Source organism: Ursus maritimus, unplaced genomic scaffold, assembly GCF_017311325.1.
Source record: "Ursus maritimus isolate PB19 unplaced genomic scaffold, ASM1731132v1 scaffold_2, whole genome shotgun sequence".
NCBI lineage: Eukaryota > Metazoa > Chordata > Mammalia > Carnivora > Ursidae > Ursus > Ursus maritimus.
In genome coordinates, this window is record NW_024424452.1 from 45084561 (window position 1) to 45101355 (window position 16795).

General features: G+C 41.1%; 1 long non-coding RNA gene across 7 annotated transcripts in view; it reads left to right on the forward strand.

Moving 5' to 3' along the window:
- The window catches only part of LOC103658251, a 32915-nt gene extending 25196 nt beyond the window's left edge, over positions 1–7719 (forward strand). For 5 of the 7 annotated variants that reach the window (XR_005836267.1, XR_005836270.1, XR_005836268.1 and 2 more), the window contains 4 exons: positions 585–664; positions 1912–2075; positions 5705–5832; positions 6819–7719. This is a non-coding gene — a long non-coding RNA (uncharacterized LOC103658251). Of the gene's footprint in view, positions 1–584; positions 665–1911; positions 2076–5704; positions 5833–6106; positions 6308–6818 lie in introns of those variants that run through there. The other 2 variants (XR_005836273.1, XR_005836271.1) reach the window with 2 other exon arrangements.
- Positions 7720–16795: the final 9076 nt, after the last annotated feature.

Consider the following 16795-nt stretch of genomic DNA (forward strand, 5'->3'; position numbering starts at 1 on the left):
GGGTAAAGTTGGAAATGAGTATAGGGGAGCAAAATATGCATCCCAAAATGTGCCTCTTTGGCATGTGGATTATTTTATGCAAATTACTTTTAAGAAACAGAAGGCTCAAGAAGAACCTTTGACCTTACACTACCTGCCTAAAGGAATTTAGACAGAGGAACTTCTCCAGGAAGGGAGCTATCACCATAGTTTTCTCTAGTATAATATGAGCTAGATGTGGTAGGCAGGGAGGCACTTAGCAAAGCCTATTTGTTAAAATTCCTCTGTATGTCCCATTGCTTCTGTATGTCCAACAGACACTTGGTTACCCAACATTTACTGTTTTTCATCCTTCTCTGAATTGGGTTCCTTCCCTTTGAAGTCCCAGACACTACCCCCTTCTCCTTAGCTCTAGATGGCATATAAGCCTCAATTGCCTGACTGCCTGGAGGCTTCCTATTCTGATGGAACCCCTGTATAAATGTAATTACATTGATTTTCTCCTGTTACTCTGTCTCAAGTCAGTTTAACTCTTAGCCCCATCAAAAGAATATTAGAGGGTAGAGGACTGTTCTTCCTTCCCCAACAGTTGGTATCGTTGGCAGGATAAACTTTGACCGGACACCTTTTTACCCAGGACTGCTGCAGCTGAGAGATCCTGGGACTTCTGATAAAACCTGAGCAGGTGAGACTTCTTACCAAGCCAGTCTTCTTGAAATCTGCTTGCAGGGTCTAATGGAGGTGTTAGTGGTAAGAGTACATTTTGTAAATCTAAATTTAGAGGAGCAGAAGAAAATATTTGTGAAAGTAGTTCCGTGGGTAGAGCAACTTTGGTAAAAATTTGTTGTAAGTACTTTTGTTTTCTCTTGATCCTTTTTCCTCCCAGGGATGGTCATTGTTTTCTTTTGTCTACTTTATGATTGGTGAGAGTATTCTCTGGTCTCCATCAGCTGGAGGGTGCACGTGCACCGGCAGGCAGCTAAATACGCTGTGGACCCAAGCTTAGGGGGTGGGGAGGTGGTGAACTTTTGGCTTGGTAAGTCACCCTACTCTGTTCAAAAGGAGGGAAAACACATGATTTCCTGTGTTTTGAAACAGCTGTTTAAAATAGGGCCCTTCATAGTACCGCCTGTGCTTTCTTAGACTATCTTTGGGAGTGAACTTTCTGGATCTTGTGAAGGCTGCATTTTTTGCACTCTCTTCTGGGCTACCTCTCACATCTTCGGTTAAGCCACAAAAAGGCTTATGGGTTTAAGTCTCTTCTGAAATTAATATAAAATCCTACTCACCCATGGCCGGATGATGGATCCTTTAAATTGGCTATATTTGAAAGAAAAAAAAATGTTTGGAGAGCTCTCGTTCTAAACAATTGTCTTATTGGCGTAACAGCTAGCCATAGGGACTCCTGTAATAAGATGAAAGAACAGAAATTAGGCATAGAACAAAAATCAAAGTCCACTCAGACCCCTTCCTATTGGCCTTCAGACATTTGCGATATTGTAAAAAAAAATCAGTGCATTGGAAGTACAATTGTCCTCCACTTAAGAAGAAAAGAAAACAAAATTGAGAGCAACTGTCCTTATCTTACAAATCTTTGCAAAACTAAAAAAAAATGCAGCACTAAAGGCAATCCGAAGTCTATTTATTCCTTCTTACCAAACCTACAACTTTCCCCATTTATCTCAAAGGATTTTGTAAATCATTGACCTCAGGAAACCAAAGTCCTTCTTGGAGGAACTGACATACTTTTTCTGTCCCTTGAATATATAAATGTTACCATGTCTTTGAAATGTAAATATCCCAGAAACGGAAACCACTTAAAAGCATACAGTTGAACAAAAATCAAAATGGCTGCGCTAAGGCTTCAGGGAAGCTCCATTTTAAAGTACCTTTTCCCCTCTCTGCCCCAAACCTCCCCTCCTCCCTTCTTAGCCTTTTGTTTCAGGAACCCGGAATCACCCTGGAAACAACCGTGGAGGCTGGCAGCACAGCCACGATTCCTGTGGAAACCAGCTAGATCCTTTATGATGACGGAAGGGACGGCAAGCTGAGGACAAAGCAGGAGCTGACACCCTGCAACCCCCCCCCCATGGGATGTATGCAACATTCCTCAGGCACTCCTGGCTCCCCTAAACGACAAAGGAACAGTCCTTACTACCTACAGCCCATTGACAAGTCCTTGAAACAGGCATGGTGACATTGCTCTAGGAACTCAGCGGCCTCCATGTTAATACTTTGCTAAGGGCCAAAGGCAGTCCTGGACTGACCCCCTCCCCTCCACCAAGATCCTGTTAGTCTACTTTAACGTATAAAAATTCCTTTGGAAACTTCCTTTATCTCTAACCCCCCAAGATACGTGTTGGCCATCATCCCCCCAGCATATGGCCCAGCGATATACATCTGAAGGGTCTCATGACTCAGGTTTTATTAGACGGTAATAAGTGACCCTTTCCCAACAGTAGCTAGCCCCCTCAAGGTCCCGAAGACCTTGCTTCCAAAATTCCTTAGAGACTTAAACGCTATCCCTAGCCCCCTCCTCACTTGAGGGTATAAAATAGGCCACCCCTCACAATCCGGGGCAGCAGCTCTTTCTGCCCACGGGTCCTGTCCCCGCGCTTTAATAAACCACCATTTTGCACCAAAGACGCCTCAAGAATTCTTTCTTGGTCGTCGGCTCCTGACCCCACCCCACTGAACCTCACTGATGTTCCCCAACTTCATCACATAGATCCAGTATTCTCCTATTAACCAACTCCCCCCGCCCACATACCCCCCTTCTTCTAGGGACTTGCAGTTTTTGAAGGCCTTAGCCTTCTGCAGCCTCCTTTGCCCAGCAAAGCAACCAACTATCTTCCTTCTTTATACCCAGTCCCTGTCTTTGCATTACGTTTGGCTCCGAAGCACGGAGGTCAGTTTTCAACAACGGAAGGATCTGAAACAATCCCCATACTCACCAAAGACTAAAGAAAAAAGAAAAAGACAGAAAAAACAGTGTTTTTTAAAAATACAAACTGTATAAAGGGCTCTTGTGTCCAAACCTGACACCATAGCCTTCCTAAGATTACTTCCACGGACAAATACACATCTTAAAAGTATTCTCTACAAATAGTAATAAACCATCCAGAGGAGTGAGTAAATTAAGTTTATTCTAACTATTATTTACAAGCTAGCGTATTTTATACTGTTTTGAAACAGAAGCTACGGGATCTCTGTGTTTGTCTATATGTATGTGCATTATAGATTGGGGGGGGGTTTAACCTCTGGATGGTGTTGCTCACATTAATTCATAAAAGAGTTCTATTTAATTGGCTTAAAATTAAGCACTTACAAATAAATCATTTCTAAATCTCAGAAATACAATACAATACTAACCCAGATTTTTTCAAGTTCTAGGATCTAGGAAAATTTTCAGAAAATAAAAGTTAGTTTAAGTTTGTTAGCTCTTTTTTTTTTTTTTTTTTTTAACAATCTCTGTGCCCAACATGGGGCTCAAACTCATGACCCCAAGATCAGGAACTGCATGCTCTACCAACTAAGCCAGCCAGGTGCCCCTATGTTTGTTGGTTCAAATAATATAGACATGTAATAGGGTTACCAACATTGACTATAATGCAGATATCCAACTTTTCTTTCGAAGATTTTATTTATTTATTTGCAAGAGAAGCACACTTAAGCTGTCCTTAACAAACCCAAATTTATCTTTACATTCTCTGTAATAAGGAGCCAAAAGTAGATAAATCTATGCTCAGTAATTAAAGTTTCATTTTTATCTTCTGTAGAAATGATCTAGATATTTGATAAATTTCCATTATTTGACTTAACTAAGCGAAACTTTAAGGTTTTAAGTTACCAAAGAGATTTGGGAAACCATTTCTAAGTATGTATACCATAACACATAATTATTGCTAAAAAAGTTCACCTAAAAGCTTTTATTCTACTTACATCTATTTAATTTATTGGTTATTAAGAATTATGTTTAAAATCTTACCCATGAAAACTTCATGAAACATTGGACAAAATCAGCCATTATTTTTTGCTCTATTTCTGCTGACAAATTTTGCAATAGAGATAATGTAAACTTGTAAGCAAACCAACCTGAATTCCCTCCTTGGTGAGTCAGAAACTGGAACAGCTTGATTTGTCCCACAAAGAAATCTTAAATGCAGCAAATAAGGCGATCAGGGGAAATGCTTCCAAAGCCTTGAGTCCCCAAGACAGGGTGAATGGGTTCCTTTTGTTTGGAGTTGGGATGAATATTCAGATAGGGAAGTCTTGTCATTGTATATAGAGGCAGACACCCCTTAGATTTTATTTTCAAGTCACCTCTATACCCATTGGGGGGCTCGAACTTAAAACCCACAGCCCTGAAATCAAGAGTCCCACACTCAACTGACTGAGCCCATCAGGCATCCCAAAATTTGGTCTGTGTATCTGTTAAGGGGACAAAATTTTCTTGGACTATTGTCCTGCTCTTACTAGCAAGAGATTATGAAGGGTTTTTCTTTGCCTTTGAAGTAACATGCCTAGAAAACAAAAATTTTGTGCTTATCAAATTAATGTTTGGTGCTTCATGTTGTCTTAATCAGCAGGTATAAAAGAACCTATATGATTAGCTGCCATTCTTCCTGCACTTGTGCAAGTAATCAGGTCTTTGATTATGTAAGAAAACCGAATCTTCTCAATATTATAAGAGCTAAGTTTTCCCTTTTTACAGCCATTTAACATTCTGTGTTTGCCTGCAAAATCTTTGCCATCATGGTTAAATGGATAACTAAGTATCATTACATAGTTATTATGTAATAATAGTTATTACATAGTAATAACCTATGATCCTATTTGGCTAAGCGTTTTTAAACCTTTTCGATATTTATTTTTTCCAAAGTTTATTTATTTATTTTTAAGTAATCTCTACATTCAACATGGGGTTTGAACACAAGATCCCAGGATCAGGCATCACACGCTCTTCCAGCTGTGCCAGCCAGGTGCCCCACTTTTTTGATATTTTTGACAAACTTCCAAAAAATCAAATCCTAAATGGAGTTTTTCTTTTTTCTTTTTTTTTTTTTTTAACCTTGAAGTAACTGGGATTTTTCAGAGGGTCCTTTGGGGAAAAAAAAATAAAAAGATTAGTTCTCTCTCCTTATAAAAGAGAGATATTGAACTAATTAGGTCTATTCGATATGTTACATTACATGGGAAACATTGTCAAGTAAGTGACGTGAATCTTCTTAGATGATTCTGTATGGGTAAATATTAATATAAATGTCCTAGAAATTGTATAAAATCCCTAAAATTATGATCTGTGATATGCATAATATTATCAATCATAGTTCTAGTTATTATCTTAAAATATTGTCTGTCGCAGAAATTTCCTTAACAACTGCATTGTAATGCACTCTAATTAGACTGTTAACCATGCCATTTTTAAGTCTTTTATCATTTACAGACATTTATTTTTTTACTCAGATGCTTTTATAAAAGAATTCCTGCAAACATGCTTCATCTTAAAGGAGACTCATGAAAAAAACTCTAAAAAACAGCTTTCTCATACCTTTAAGATCATAAAATTAGCTGGGTAAACATTTCCAGAACTAAAGGGAAAAAAACTGGATTCAGGCAGAACAAGAATTAATTACATGGGACTGAATAAACTGAGGAGGATGATTATAACTTTTATGACTTTTTGTTTCAAATATTGCTGGTTCTTTAATCTTTTGTTTTTCAGATATAAGGAAACGTTCTCTCTTAAGCTCATTATGACTTACAGCAGTTTGGCAAATTATACCTTTGTAAGCAGAATGGAAACATTGATCTTTTTCTCTCTGCCGGACCCCTCCAGAATTTGAGAACTTTGTGAGTATTCTTATTTTTATGCCAATACATTTATTTGCATATAAGAGTCAATTCTCCTTGCCATAGGACACCATTGGAAACATTCTTATATTGCCAAGGCTTAGACTGGAATGTCGTTTTTGAGAGAGATGTGCAGAGACTGAGAGATGGTCAGACAGCTTTAAGGAGTGAAGATTAACTTGATGGATCCGGTATTGGAAATATTGGCCTGATAGCTTGCTTCCAGGGTTTCCAGCAGCTTACCAGGAAAGTAAAGAACGCCACTTCCCGGCAGGTGCAGGAATCTCAGGATCTTTCCGGGACCTGGAGAAGAGAGGAATGAATTCAAATCTATAGGTGTGGCGGGTGAAGTCTGATGGCAAGTATTTGGCTTGACTTCTTAGCCTCAAGATTGAAAGTTCGATTTTTTTTTGTTTTTGTGTTTTTAAAGATTTTTATTTATTTATTTGACAGAGAGAGACACAGCCAGTGAGAGGGGAACACAAGCAGGGGGAATGGGAGAGGAAGAAGCAGGCTCCCAGCGGAGCAGGGTGCCTGATGTGGGGCTCGACCCCAGAACGCTGGGATCACGCTCTGGGTCGAAGGCAGACGCTTAACGACTGAGCCACCCAGGCGGCCCTGAAAGTTCAAGTTGGAGATTCCTTATGAGAACTGGTAGCAAAGCAGATACAGAAGAGCCTGTACGACTAGCCGTCCTTCTTCCTGCACTTATGCAAGTGATCAGGCCACGTTTGTTGAAAGTAGACTTATTTTGCAAACAAATTTGTCATACTTTGGTTACCTTTGCTAGAAATTAAGGCAATTATAGAGAGCAAGAATTGTTTCCGTAGCACCCCTTTGCGATTATTAAATTCTAGTACTGTTTTTTGCAAACTGGACTAGATCCCAATTCTTCAAGTTTCCTCTAGGGTCTGGCTACAATTCTGCAAACTAATGTTTTCAATTTTTGTCTCACCCGTCTGACTTGAAATCACTGGGAAATAAAGCTGCTCTTTTTTCCGAAGCCCTACGAACGAAGTAAGAACGACTCGACATAAACTTTAGAGAAATCACCACATCAGCTCACGTGTGGATCATCTTCATGCCGGATTGCTGCTGCCTGTCCTCGCTCCCTCCGGAGATGCTTCAGGATGGACACTAAACACTGTCTCAACTGGCTGCCTTCAGAACTCAGAAACCAAGTTGATAATTTGCTCGAATCATTAACCATTGTTTTTCTTTTATCTCCATAAAAAGGCCTCTTACTTAATACCTGATTACTTGAACAACTGGCTCACCTTGGGAACATACCTGCATCCCTGGCCTCTGAAATGAGTGTAACTGAACTGACCTCGTCAGGACAGGGAGACTGTTTCAGGAAGATGAAATAATGTACCAACTTAGCTTCTGGACTGATGTGGAAAAAAAAGGCAGAGGAAAATTATTAAATTTCCTTAGGACCTGCAGCCCATTGACAAGCCCTTGAAACAGGCAGAGCAATCTACACGAGGAACACCACTGCCTCCTTGCTGATACTTTGCTAGGCTCAAAAGGCAACCTTAGCCTGACCCTTCAGGATCCTGTAAGTCTAATTTAACATGAAAATTCCTTTGGAAACGTCCTTTATCTCTACCCCCCAAGATGTTGGCAATCATCCCCCCGCATATGACCCACTGATATACATCTGAAGGGTCTCATGACTAAGGTTTTATTACACAGTAATAAATGACTTTTTCCTAACAATAGCTCGCCCCTCAAGGTCCTGGGAACCTTGCTTCCAAAATTCCTTAAAGACTCACGCTATCCCTAATACCCTCCCAACTTGAAAGTATAAAACGGGCCACTCCTCATGACCCCAGTGCAGCTCTTTCTGCCCATGGATCCTGTCCCCATGCTTTAATAAAACCATGTTTTTGCACCAAAGACGTGTCAAGAATTCTTTCTTGGCGATCAGCTTTGAACCCTAACATCTTTCCTACATCATGGACTATGAAATTTTGGGAAGTTTCAAAATTTTGGGAAGTAGGACTGTGGGGAGTAAAATTCACCACCCAAAATGTGTCTCTATGGCATGAGGATTATTTTACGATAATTAATTTAAGAGAAGGCTCAAGGGGTACCTGGGTGGCTCAGTCCGTTAAGCATCTGAGTTTGGCTCAGGTCATCATCTCAAGGTCCTTAGATCAAGCCCCAGATCTGGCCCATGTTGGGCCCACACGTCCCTCCCTCTGTCCCAACCCTGAATCCCCACCCCCCACTGTTAACGTAGATAACTACAGTATAATATGAACTAGGTGTGGTAGACAGGGAGGCATTTAGGAAAGTCTGTTAAAATTCTTCTCTATGTCCCATTGTTTCTGTGTGGCCCAGCAAACACTTGTTTACCCAACATTTACTCATTTTCATTTTCATCTTTCTGTGAATTGATTTCCTTCCCTTTGAAGTCATAGGCCCCTACCCCCTTCTCCTTAGTTCTGGATGGTGTATAAGCCTCAATTGCCTGTCTGCCTGGGAGCTGCTGGTTCTGATGGAGCCCCTGTATAAATGTAATTTAATCGACTTTCTGCTGTTAATCTGTCTCATGTCAGTTTAACTCTTAGACCAACCAGAAGACTATTGTAGGGTAGAGGAAAGTTTTCCTGCCCAATATGAGTCAATGCTTATTAACATATAGGTTAATGAATAGGAAGAGCTGGTTAGAACAAGAAGAACTCTTTTTTTTTTTAAATTTTTAATTTTAATTTTAATTTATTTATTTATTTATTTATTTATTTATTTATTTATTTATTCAACAGGATAGAGACAGCCAGCGAGAGAGGGAACACAAGCAGGGGGAGTGGGAGAGGAAGAAGCAGGCTCATAGTGGAGGAGCCTGATGTGGGGCTCGATCCCAGAACGCCGGGATCACGCCCTGAGCCGAAGGCAGACGCTTAACCGCTGTGCCACCCAGGCGCCCCTATTTATTTATTTTTTACTGCAAGAGAGAGCACGTGCACACTTGTGAGGATTTGGGGAGAGAGAGAGAGAATCCTAAGCAGGCTCCACACCCAGCATGGAGCCCAACACAGGGCTTGATCTCATGGCTCCAAGATCATGACCTGAGCAAAAATCAAGTGTTGGACACCTAACCAAGTGAGCCACTCAGGTGCCCCCAACCAAGAAGAATTCTTTTTTTTTTAATTGTGCAAATACTTTTAATTGTATTATTTCCTCACAACAAATTCATTATGAAATGTTAAGTTGTACCCGATGATGGAGAACACATGGTTTAAATTAATTAGCTTTTTCTCTTTCTTCTTCTTGTACCTCTCAGTTTCCCCTTTCTCCTCCCAAACACAGATCTGGTGGTTACCAGCCCTGGTGCGGGCCCCCCTCCATCATCATCACTAGAGCTGCTGCTGGTTGCACCTTGGCCCCTAGCAGGAGCAGGGTTCGCTGCACTCTGCTGACCTGGGTGGCTGGCGGGCGACTCTGGGGCTGCTCTCCCCCGTTGCACATTCACTGAAGACCCACACTCAGCGGTCTTCCTTAATAGAGGAACAAAACAAGAAGAACGCTTAAAGAACACCTGGTTATTGGCAAAAGAATGGACAAACACATAAATGGAACAGAACAGAAAGCCCAGAAATAAACCCACATAAATACACTCAACTGACTTTTTGGCAAAGAAGCAAAAGCCATATAATGGTGAAAAGACAGTCTTTCAACAAATGGTGCTGGAACAATTGGACATCCACATACAAAGAAGTGAATCTAGCCACCAACCTTAAACCCTTCACAAAAATTAACTCAAAATGGATCATAGACCTAAGTGTAATATGCAAAACTATAAAACTCCCAGTAGATAACAAAGGAGAACAATCTAGATGACCTTGGATATGATAATGACTTTTTACATGCTACGTCAGAGATATGATCCATTAAAGAAATAACTGAAAATTAGTAACTTCTGTTCTGCAGATGATGTCAAGAGACTCAGAAGACAAGTCACGGACTGGGAGAAAATATTTACAAGTCATATCTGATAAAGAGCATCCTGTCTATCCTCCTCATTTTGCCGAGGTCCAGAGAAACAAAATGCTTTGCCCAAGACCAGAGAGTGGCACAGCTAGGTCTAAAATCAGGTCTTACCCCTCCCTTCCTAACTTAGGTCATTAGAGATAAATAGCCTTTTGTGGTCTCAGCCCCTCACTTTGTCATGGGTCTTGGCCTCCTGGGAAATAGCCCTTCTGTCCTATTATTTCTCTCTCCTCTCAGCAAAATTCTTCATACTCTGCTGTTCTGAGAAAGGGTGATTGGTAAACGAGTGCACCCTCGGAAGTGAACGACCCACACAGCTTAGGGCGTTTGTGTTTCTTAAAACGTTGTTAAAGGCTGCAATGCTTTAATGCAAGGACATGAGTTCCCAGAGGAAGATTCCAGGCTGGTCTGGGGACGGTAGTGTAGCACCTGGATGAGATGCCTGAAGCCAGAGCCCCCGCAACTCAATCATTCTTTCTCCTTTCTTCCCTTCTGTGGCTGCCTTTCCTCCCAGACTTCCTCTTCTTCTGGGATCAGCAGCCGATTGTAGTGCTGTGTGGGTGGCTCAGCGCTGGAGGAAGTGGCTGTAATGAGGAAACCCGAGAGAGAACTGATAAAACAATCACGGGAATCCACTAAAAGGGTGGTCAGAGTGTTAAGAGGAAGAGAAACAAGAGCCAGCCAAGCAGAGAAAAGAGAAAAGAGCACCTCCTGAATCGTGGCTAGAATCTAAGGGTGTCTGGAGCGCGGTCCCAGGCGTTAATGGCATTCATTGGCCCTTTACAAATTGGGTCCATAAACAATGGTCCTCGTCCGGTCCGCGTAGACGAGACTCTCCTGGTCTTTTAATGACAGTAATGATGAAGACTAAATTTGTATGCCAGGTGGTTTTCTTTTGTTTTTGTTTGGATTTTACTTATTTATTTGTCAGAGAGACAGAGAGAGAGAGTGCACAAGCAGGGGGGTGGCAGAAGGAGAAGCAGGCTCCCCGCTAAGCAAGGAGCCCCGTGTGGGGCTCAATCCCACAACCCTGGGATCATGACCTGAGCTGAAGACAGACACTTAACTGACTGAGCCACCCAGGTGCCCCCTGCCTCTGTGTTAAGTATTGTTAAGAACGAGTTGACAAACTTAAGATGCTAAACCCCACGTCATCAAACTGAGACTTAATTACAGTTTTGGCTCTTCCAGAAATGGTCTTAAACCAATCACTAATCGTCTGATCTGCATAAGTTAGGTAATCTTCCTGAGGACAGCCTCCCCCCACCCCATCGTCCCCTGAAGGAAAGTAATCTTGCCATAACCATTCTTCTTTTTGGACTGGTATAACTTCCTTCTCTCTGCTCCCTTCTGCTTATAAAATCTTTCATTTTGCACAGCTCCTCGGAGCTCTTTTCTATCTGCTAGATCAGACGCTGCCCAGTTAATGAATCATTGTATAGAACCCATAAGATCCTCAGAATTTATTCAGTTGAATTTTTTTTTAAAGATTTTATTTATTTATTCGACAGAGATAGAGACAGCCAGGGAGAGAGGGAACACAAGCAGGGGGAGTAGGAGAGGAAGAAGCAGGCTCCCAGCGGAGGAGCCTGATGTGGGGCTCGATCCCATAACGCCGGGATCACGCCCTGAGCCAAAGGCAGACGCTTAACCGCTGTGCCACCCAGGCGCCCCTGAATTTTGTTTTTTTAAACATTACCCATGGATTTTCTGATTTAATCTTAACAACGTTATAAGTGCTGATGTAATCTCCATTTTAAAGATGAAACAACAGAGCTTTAAAAAGATGGATAATATATCGAAGATTACAAGGAGTCTGCTTGTCCCTTTCCCCCGTCCCTCCCCTGTCATGTTCTTTCTCTCTCACAAATAAATAAAATCTTCAAAAAAAAAAAAAGTGTGCCTCTATACTCCTATCCGTTTTCTTTTAGAAATACCTCTTTGTATTTTGTTCTTTAGTCTTCCCAGCTGTGATGGAAAAGAGAGACTCCTATTTCTATAGAGACTCCTGTTTGGTGTTGTAAAGGAGGAGAAACAATGTTCCCCTTACCCTTCTAGGGTCTGGGCTGAGACGCCTCCCCCCTCCTCAGTAACAAAAGACAGATTAACAGGAGAAAAAAACAAACAGAATTTGAATAATATAAATACCTCCTGTTTACATGGGAAATATCCAGGAAAACCGAGTGACTCCCCAAAATGCCCAAACCATCACTTAAATACTATCTTCAGCTAAAGACAAAAGAAACAAAATTTTTTTGGAGGGGGGAGGAGGAGCCAGTTATAAGACGTTATCAGGAAGAGCTCAGTAAAAGGTCAAGTTCGTACATGGATTGAAGTCTGTGCCTTCTCCATTGATAAGAGTTTCCTGTGATTCAGAGTCGCCCTGCTCATCCCCGCACCGGGAGGGAGACCCCTTACAAAATGGAGATTTCCTTATAAATGTAAATATCCCTTACAGAAGGGTAACTCCCACTTGGTTTTCAAAACTTCTCTTTTGTCTACTGTTAACTTAAAACAAGCTCAACATAATCCTTATGCCAAAGAGGCATATTTTGGGATGGCGTATTCTGCTCACCTTCACAACAAATCACAAACAGCCAATTAGGCTTTTGCAAATAATGCGAACGCTTAAGCTGTAGCCAACAGAGTGATTGCTTTGCGTCCACCTTTCCTCTATAAAAGCCTTTCCCTAATCTGTCGGTGGACCGCTCCTAACCACTCCCAGATTCCCAAGTGAAATTCATTTTTGCTCCGATAAACTCTGAAACATTTTTTAATATGCCTCAGTTTATCTTTTAACTGTTTCTTCATGTGCAAATGAGGATGGATATAGTTTACCTTCTGAGATTGTGGTATTAGAGATAATATATATAAAATGCCCCCTCTGTAGTAAGCATTCATACGCTTACGTAATAACTACTAATTTTGGTTTTTTTAATGTGTTAATGATATATTGCTCTATGTTTTTGTTTTGTTAAATGACAACGAAGGAACAAGTTTGATGTCCTTTATTTTAGGGAGTTTGACATGTAGAGAAGGGGCTTCATTTGGTCCATTCAACTGAAGCACTGGAAATCAGGGAGAAGTTTGTAACAGGCATCACCAGCATCAGGGACCAAGTATACTCTTTGGTGGTAAACCAAATAATCAAATAGGTTTCCCCCTTTGCAAGAGCTCCAGAAATACAGGTGATAGCATTATGTTTCCAAGTGGCAGAAGGAGGAAGAAGAAAGGCAAAGCAGGTACGAAAGGGTGAATGGAGTTCATGATGAGAGGGGAAGGGACCAGGATTCTTATGCCAATGTCTTGGGTAGAAGCGTGATGTCAGCATCTTCTCGTTCTAATGAGCTTGACTTTGAAGTCTCTGGCACTTGTACAGGGCCAGATGTCAGGTGCAGCCTTCCTCAGTTGTGAAATATACACTCAAATTTCAACACTTTGTAATTTGGCAGCAGTGTCCGTGGTCCAGAATTCTTAGCAGGGTTCTTTCTATGAGTCTCACTTTTGCTAAAGTGTTAGGGAGCCCTCTTGCTCAACGGCAAATGCCAACAGTTAAAACAAGAAATAAACAAACCACTTAACTTATGCTCTAACTAAAACCCATTGTGCTTAGTTCGTATTTCACTTCCTTGAGGCAAAGATGAAGATTTAAGATGTTTTGGAATGACTGAGAACATCCCAACTGCCAGGCCAGAAAAGCCCTAATAGCAACAGAATGCTTGGGAGACCACACATCCCCTTTGCTACGCATGATCATGGGCTGAACACATACCGACCCCCGCCCATGATCATGTGCCCTCAGCCGGCTCTCTTGCACATTCCACCTCCCAACCCCAACCTCTCCTTAGAAAGCTCTGGGTGTCCATATTGTGGGCTAAGCAGTCAGTTGTGAAGGCTTAAGCTGGCCACCTCCCCTGGCTGGCAGCACCCAAAACAAGTTTCTCCCTTTCTTTTTTCCAAAACTTCATCTTTTTGAGTTATTGGCTTCTCCTGTGGTAAGTTTATTAGGCTTTGTTTGGCAACAGTGTTGGCAAACCCAGCCAGGAGCTATGATTTTGATTTTAGTGGCCTCAGGATTTCCTTGGTTGGAGCAGTTGGCCAGGGTGGTGCACCCGGGCTTACCCATTCATTTCCTCAGTTGTTAGTGGCTGTGACCCTGGGACCATGTGACAATATTAGTGGCTCAGTAACAAAAGCATCAGACTAAAACTATAATAGCCAGTAAATGACAAGAAATGTTTAAATGCCCACGGGTAAAGATCTGATGAGAGTTCATTCGATAAGAAAATGTAGTTATTTCTGTGGCAAAATAATTTAGGGTAATAATTGGACAATAAGGGGCGCCTGGGTAGTGCAGTCGTTAAGCGTCTGCCTTCGGCTCAGGGCGTGATCCCGGCATTCTGGGATCGAGCCCCGCATCAGGCTCCTCCGCTGGGGGCCTGCTTCTTCCTCTCCCACTCCCCCTGCTTGCGTTCCCTCTCTCGCTGGCTGTCTCTCTCTCTCTGTCAAATAAATAAATAAAATCTTAAAAAAAAAATAATTGGACAATGAGAGTATTGACAAATTTCTAGAACTTTTAAACAATTTCCGGAATCCTAAATCAGTAACATGTATCCACACACATAAAACCTAAGAAGGCGTATCATCACTTTTTATTTTACAGTGCTTCCCACATAATTTAACATACCAAATACACCTAATTCGTTTAATATCTCTCCTTCACGGGGTGATAAATCCTTTGAGGTTTCTAGGGACCCTTTAGGAAATCTCAAAGTACTCTGAAATAAAAAAGACTTTATTTAGAATTTGATTTAGGGAAGTTGTCAAAATGGCAAAAGATTGGAACATTTGACTAAATAAAATCACAGATCATTATGAAATAATGCATAATTATTTAAAGTGACAATAGAAGATCTTAAATCAAATATGGAAGGTCACATAGTTGTGAGCAAAACTTAGCTCTTTTAATATTGAGAAGACTGGGTTTTCTTAAGTAATCAAAGACCGGAGAAAGACAACATGAAGCATGGGAAATTATTTGGTAAGACACAAAATCTTTGTTTTCCAGGTAGATTACCCAGAAGGTTAAAAAAAGAGAAACTTTCACAATCTCTTATCAAGAACAGACCAATATGGAGGGACCTAGAGGGCATGCAAAGTGAAATAAGTCAAACAAAAATATCATATGATGTCAATTATATGTAGAATCGAAAAAACAGAACAAATGAACAAACAGCAGAAACAGACCCATAAATACAGAGAACAAACTGGTGGTTGCCATAGAGGAGGGGGTGGTGGGGTCAGGCAAAATGGGGGAAAGGAAGGGAGAGGTACAGGCTTCCAGCCATGGAATGAATAAGTTATGGGGATGAAAGGTACAGCACAGGGACTAGAGTCAATGGTATTGTGATAGTGTTGTATAGTGACTGATGATACTTACATTTGTGGGGAGTGTAGCGTAGAATTGTACAGATCACTATGTCATATACCTGAAACGAATACAAAATTGTGTGTCAACTATACTTCAATTAAAAAAAAGAGCAGACCAATAGTCCAAGAAAACTTTGTCCTTCTGAAAGAGGCCTTCAACCACCTCCATTTTGACCTCAAACTTTCCTTTTTTTAAATTTAAATTCCATTAATTAACATATAGTGTGTTATTAGTTTCAGAGGTAGAGTTTAGTGATTCATCAGTCTTCTACAATACCCAGTGCTCATTACATCACATGCCCTCCTTAATGTCCCTCACCCAGTTACCCCATCCCCCTCCTCTCCAGCAACCCTCAGTTTGTTTCCCGTGATTAAGCGTCTTATGGTTTATCTCCTTCTCTGATTTTGTCTTGTTTTATTTTTCCCTCCCTTCCCCTATGATCCTCTGTTTTGTTTCTTAAATTCCACATATAAGCGAAATCATTAGATAATTGTCTTTCTCTGATTGATTTATTTCACTCAGTATAATCCCCTCCAGTTCCATCCACTTCAATATAAATGGTAAGTATTCATCCTTTCTGATGGCTGAGTACTATATACCACATCTTCTTTATCCAGTCATCTGTCGAAGGACATTTGGGCTCTTTCCATAGTTTGGCTATTGTGGACATTGCTGCTATAAACCTTGGGGTGCACGTGCCACCTCAGATCACTACATGTGTATCTTTGAGGTAAATACCTAGTAGTAGGGTCGTAGGGTTGCTCTATTTTCAACTTTTTGAGGAACTTCCATGTTGTTTTCCAGAATGACTGCACCAGCTTGCATTCCCACCAACAGTATGAGAGTGTTCCCCTTTCTCTGCACCCTCGCCGACATCTGTCATTTCCTGACTTGCTAATTTTAGCCATTCTGACTGGTGTGAGGTGGTATCTCATTGTGGTTTTGATTTATATTTCCCTGATGCTGAGTGATGTTGAGCATTTTTTCATGGGTCTGTTGGCCATTCGTATGTCTTCTTTGGAGAAATGTCTGTTTATGCCTTCTGCCCATTTCTTCATTGGATTATTTGTTCTTTGGGTGTTGAGTTTGATAAGTTCTTTATAGATTTTGGATACTAGCCCTTTATCTGATAAGACATTTGCAAATATCTTCTCCCGTTCTGTCGGTTGTCTCTTGGTTTTGTCGACTGTTTCCTTTGCTGTGCAACAGCGTTTTGTCTTGATGAAGTCCTAGTAGCTCATTTTTGCCTTTGTTTCCCTTGCCTTTGGAGATGGGTCTAGCAAGAAGTTGCTGTGGCCGAGGTCAAAGAGGTTGCTGCCTGTGTTCTCCTCTAGAATTTTGATGGATTCCTGTCTTACATGTAGGTCTTTCATCCAGTTCGAGTCTATTTCTGTGTATGATGTAAGAAAATGGCCCAGTTTCATTCTTCTGCATGTGACTGTCCAATTTTCCCAACACCATTTGTTGAGGAGACTGTCTTTTTTCCATTGGATATTCTTTCCTGCTTTGTTGAAGATTAGTTGACCATCGAGT